The sequence below is a fragment of the Octodon degus genome, unplaced genomic scaffold (genome assembly GCF_000260255.1).
Source record: "Octodon degus isolate 3935 unplaced genomic scaffold, OctDeg1.0 scaffold00230, whole genome shotgun sequence".
Lineage (NCBI taxonomy): Eukaryota > Metazoa > Chordata > Mammalia > Rodentia > Octodontidae > Octodon > Octodon degus.
The window spans coordinates 2,396,808-2,402,576 of NW_004524806.1; the positions used below are offsets into that span (position 1 = coordinate 2,396,808).

Here is a 5,769-nt window from a genome sequence, read left to right on the forward strand (position 1 = left end):
AGGAGGAGAAGAATCTGACTGGTACACACAAAATGTATATCCACGAGGAAAAAACAATGAGCAAAAGAATACTGAGGGCAGAGTGAGAGCCTGAAGAGACAGAGCTCTAGTTCCCTGATCTGTGGCTTCCCTTTCCACGGTGTCATCCATGCTCAACCACAGTCCAAAAATATTACTTGGAAAATTCCAGAAAGAAATAATCCTTAAGTTTTAAATTGCACACCATTCTGAGTAACATGACGGAATCTTTCATTGTCCTGACACAAGTCATCTCTTTGCCCAGAGTGCTTACACTGTATATACTACCCACTCTTGAGACACTTAGTAGCTGCCTCGGTCATCAGGTCAACCATTACAGTCTCACAGTATTTGTATCCAACTAATCCTTACTTTATAATGGCTCCAAAGGGCCAGACCAGTGGTGCTGATAACTTGGAGATGCCAAAGGGGAGCCGTAAAATGTTTAAATGACAAGGTAGAAGTTTATCATAGGTATGAATATATAAGGACAAGTGTAGCATATACCAAGTTTAGTACAATATGCCATTTCAGACATCTACTGGGTGTGTTGGAATTTATTCCATGGTATATGTGCATAAGCTGGATTTCCATGTAATAGGTGCTGAGGGAGAAGAGGAGGAAGAGGCAGGTACTGCGCAGGTAAGCTGTGGTGGGTAGCAAGGAGTAGCCATTGCGAGAGAAGAGAGCACCCAACCACCAAAGGGGCTGTGGGTTCTTTTGGGTCCCCACAACTAGAATATGAAACTGAACTCCCCCTTTGCCTTTTCATCTCTGTTTCTACCTCATTCTGGAAAGGACTGGGGATCCTTTCACCAAAAAGGTGATTCCTTTCTTTCTGGAGTTTTCTTAGGGAAAAGCAGTGGTTGTGGGTTCTGGTTACTTGAAGTGGCTTCTGCCCTGCTTCCAAAGAAACAAGCAAACTTTAGGCAAGTCAGGGAGGCCAAAACACTTGGCTCCTGCTACCCAATATCCATCCACCCATCCATCCAGGAGCTCAAGAGGTGACAGTGCTGCCTGGATCACTCTACGGAGCATTTGCCTAATATCTCTAGGATGCCTCTGTGCCAATACTGTGCTGGGAGGTGGGGACAGAGTAAGAGCAGAAAGTAGTGCTGGTCTTTAAGGGGCTCACAAATCAGTTCTTCAAACTGCTATGATTATACAGCCCATCATGACTCCGAAATGCATAAGAAGTATTTATAGATTATGCTTATGTTGTACTACTTGATGTACATTTCAGGTATACTGTAAAATATCCATAAAAATTAAAGAAGATAAAGTTGAGTCATTTTCAATCAAACATAATGATTTCTTCCCATTCTGCCCTCCTCAGGGGGCATTTATACCCATTTTTATAAAACATCTGAGCAATAGGACAATGGGATCTAGATGTACAATCCCATTTATACTTCTTACCCAGTGTGATGTTTTCCCAGGCAAGTACTACAGAAGCAAGAGGCAGCTACAAGTGGGCACAGTTTGTGGGGATGATATTTGTAACAAGTCCCAAGTGCAAGTTGCTCAAGTGTCCAACTGCAGGACATCAAGGGAAGAAAACCTGGGACAGGCTCTCACCAAGGAACAGAAGCCAGCATAAAGGGTGACAACAGGACTACGGAGGGCAACTGGGCACTGCGGTGCATACCTGCAATCACAGCACTCTGGGAAGCTGAGGCCAAAGCATCACAAGCCTGAGCCCAGCTTGAGCATTTCAGTGAGATATTGTTTCAAAACAAAAAACAAACAACAAAGGCAAGGAAACAGTAGAGCATCCTGGAACACAGACGTCCAAAAAACCCAAGGACAGGGGACAACAGCATGATCACTGTGCTGTCAAGGGGCGCGTGAACATGTGTGCTGGGGCTGGGCCCAGAGGGGCAGCAATGGCTGGGATTGCTTTACTTCCTCTTTTAAAATCCCTTTAATGTCACCATACCAAGTTTAATAGCACAGAGGAATTAAGTTTAAGAGAATAGAAGAGAATAATTTTTCACATCAGTTAGTTTCTTCTTCTTCCTTCTCCTCCAAAAAGCAGAGTATTGATTTCTATCCACCAGCTCTCAGGGCCCCCAGGCAAATGAGTAGGAACGAGCCCAGCTCTGTGAACAGGGCCTCCTGTCTTGCCATTCTCCCAGGCACTCATCTCCAACAGCTTCACATCCTCTTCTTGGAAGAAGAGCTGCGTGGACTGTCTCTGTGGGCACCACACATTTGTCTCCAGCATGTGGTTTTCAACTGATAGCCTTGAGCTGTGGCTGCATCTGGGAAACCCCAGCTGTGATGTGCCCAGCGTGACGTGGCATCTCTGTACAAATGCAAGAGCAGTATCACTTCCACAGGAGCTATGGGAAAAGATGAACATGAGAGTATTTCCAGGGAGGACCTTTCCTTTATTAAAATGCACATTTTTTTCTAACTGGAATAAAAACCAGAATAAAACTGACTGAAGATAATTTAGCAACGGTATCCAAATGTGAAACATGCAGTCGACACAGCAATCCTTGTTCTAGAATATCTTCTTAGGAAATAATTGCTCTAGTGCAAGAAAAGCATAAAAAAGAAAAGACGTGAGCACAGAAATGCTTGTCCCATGCTTTTTTGATAATAAAAAGCTATAAATAATGAATGGTTCAAAGATGTTTCAGTATATCACGATGTGTTCATCTAATAAAATTTAATGTTCCATTAACAATGACTTTATAGCTGGGCACGGTGGTGCACACCTGTATTTTCAATACTTGGGGGGCTGAGGCAGGAGGATCACAAGTTTGAGGATAAACTGGGCTATGAAGTAAGTTCAAGGCCAGCCCAAACTGCATAGCAAAACCCTGTCTCAAAAATCCAGAAGAAAAGTATAAAAACAAAGTATAAAAAGTAAAGCCATGCTGTTATGTTGAGCTGTAGGGGACTCAGGTCAATAATTTCTGACATTCCCAGTGAAGCAGAAGACCCAATACTCTTATAGACTACTGGACTTTTTTAGAATATTTTGCTGAGTTAACACACTATAATATTCAAATAATGGAACTAAACAAAAAAGGGGATATAGATGAATGTCCATTTTGTATCTGTGTATTCAAAATGGTTAGGATAGATATATAGTTACATTCTCTTAATGAATAGAGGGATTTGTTCTAATAGTGTTTGTAAATAGGATATCATGTCATCTTGTACAGCAAATAACCATTAGGAAGAATGTGTGCAATGTGTTAATTATTGAAACTGTCCTACCAATTTGGTTTGAAACTGTCTCATTGCTATTTGTTTCTCAATAAAATTATAGAAAAATAAAATGCAAAAAAAACCATAAAACAAACAAAAACAATGACATTATAATCAGGTATCTGAATGTTATGATTTCATTCCATTTGACTTTGATTCAGCTTTGAGGTTTTGCAAGGGCAACAATACAATACAGGCCATACATTTTATAAGATTTTTCTGGCAGAGGGTCACGTGGGGGCTGAGCTGGGAAAATGGCAGCCTCAGGCGAGAGTGGCGCCTCAGGCGGCTGGGGCAGCACCAAGGAAGCATTCATGACCTTCTACAGCGAGGTAAAACAGATAAAGAAAAGAGATTCAGTTCTAACATCTGATCAGATTGAAAGGTTGACGCGTCCTGGATCCTCTTACTTCAATCTGAACCCATTTGAGGTTCTTCAGATAGATCCTGAAGTGACAGATGAAGAAATAAAAAAGAGATTTCGTCAGTTGTCCATATTGGTGCATCCTGACAAAAACCAAGGCGATGCTGACAGAGCACAAAAGGCTTCCCAAGCTGTGGACAAAGCTTACAAGTTGCTACTGGATCAGGAACAAAAGAAGAGGGCCCTGGATGTAATTCAGGCAGGAAAAGAATACGTGGAACACACTGTGAAAGAACGAAAAAACAAAGAAGGAAGGAAAACCTACAAATGTAGAGGAGGATGATCCGGAGCTGTTCAAACAAGCTGTGTATAAGCAGACCATGAAACTGTTTGCTGAGCTAGAAATTAAAAGAAAAGAGAGAGAAGCCAAAGAGATGCATGAAAGGAAACGACAAAGGGAAGAAGAGATTGAAGCTCAAGAAAAAGCCAAACGAGAAAGAGAGTGGCAGAAAAACTGTGAGGAAAGTCGAGACGGTCGGGTGGACAGCTGGTGAAACTTCCAAGCAAATACAAAGCGGAAGAAAGAAAAGAAAAATCGGACCTTCCTGAGCCCACCAAAAGTGAAAATGGAGCAGCGCGAGTGACCGGCTCGGTCCAGCCGCAGAACCCTGCCCTGGCTCTTTCTTTCCTGCTTTGAAGGACTCATTCTTTCCTCCCACCTCCACCCAAACATAGAGGAGTATTTACTTTTTAGTCCATTTTGTTTTCAATACAATTTAATATCAATCAGAGTAATTCTTTTGTACATTGAAAGTAAGGGGCATGGTTTAAAAAAAAAACCTCCCCGATCCCTCACCCCGAGAACAACCAGGATTGGAAGGTGCCACCACTGATGCTGCCTTCTCTTCCCACAAGCCTGTAACTTAATGTTTTGTACTTCACTGAATTGCAATGTTTAGAAACTTCATGTATAGTTCATGGAAATCATCCAATTAAACATACTGCTTACAAAAAAAAAAAAAAAAAAAAAAAAAAAAAAAAAAAAGTCTGATAGTCATCCAAAGAATCATATACAAAAAGAGAGTGCAGGTAATCTATCCACATACTAAAGACCAAAGACTCTCCCTGAGGGCCTGGATCCCATAATAATGTCCTGCATGAGTCTAACTGAAGATCTAGAGCTCATAACAATGCCACCCACAAGTCCAACTGGAGGCCTAGAGGCCATGACAATGTCTCACACACACTTGTTTCACAGATCTGTGCTGGGAAGGCCCAAAGGTCAGTGGTGGAAGCTGGAAACTCTGTGCCAGTGGTGAGAAGGACCAGTGCTAGCAGGCTGAGGGACTTGAACTAAAGCAAGGAAGCAATGTTCAAGGTAAGAACCAGGGCTCTCCTGACAAGTACAACAGCCATCCTCAGTGACAGTGAGGTCCTAAGTTCCTCTAATGGTGAAGAAAGCTGAGTTCCTATCAGGAAAGTCAACGTGACAAGCTTCTCCAGGAGACTGAGCAGTGCACCATCCAGAGCCAGGAAGTGATGCTCAAGGTGAGGACCAGTGCTTCCCCAAAGTGAATTTATAGCCATTTTCAGTGACAATAAGGTCTGAGCTCCTCCTCTAAAGAGAACAGCCAAGTTCATCAGGGAAGTCAGCATGACAAGGTCCTCCAGCAAAAAGCCCAAGCAAACCGGCGGCTCTATAACTGCTTCCCAAGCTTCCCCATTAGTGTCTCTTCCTCTCCAGTTCTGCCTCTAACACTGTTGGCAGCAGTCTTCAGGTGGGCCTCCCATACCCAGCACCATGCCAGCTCAGTTCAGCTGGGTGTTACAAGCTGACCACCAGTTGACAACCACTGCTCCTGGCTATACTCCCAAAAGACATCATATTAAGTGATCCATATATACACTCATATTTATAGCAGTGCAGTTAATAATAACTAATCTTTGGAAACAGCCTAGATGCCCTTTCAGGTAATCAACAAATGAATAGACAAAAAACATGTGATATATGCATATATATTTTTCCATCATAAAGATGAATGAAACCACATCATCTGAAAGAAGATCAGTGGCCAAGACCAGGCCGGGGAGATGGCTCAGTGGAATAAGCGCTTCCCTGAAAGAAGATCAGTGGAACCTAAAACCATCATGTTTTTTTATTT

The 5,769-nt window shown here is 42.5% G+C and overlaps 1 protein-coding gene and 1 pseudogene across 4 annotated transcripts in view; one reads left to right on the top strand and one right to left on the bottom strand.

Annotated features, from left to right (window-relative positions):
• Nucleotides 1-5,769, bottom strand: part of Osbp2 (oxysterol binding protein 2) — a 252,348-nt gene that overhangs the window by 115,688 nt on the left and 130,891 nt on the right. The window lies entirely within an intron of this gene.
• On the top strand, nucleotides 3,498-4,251 carry LOC101579419 (annotated as a pseudogene).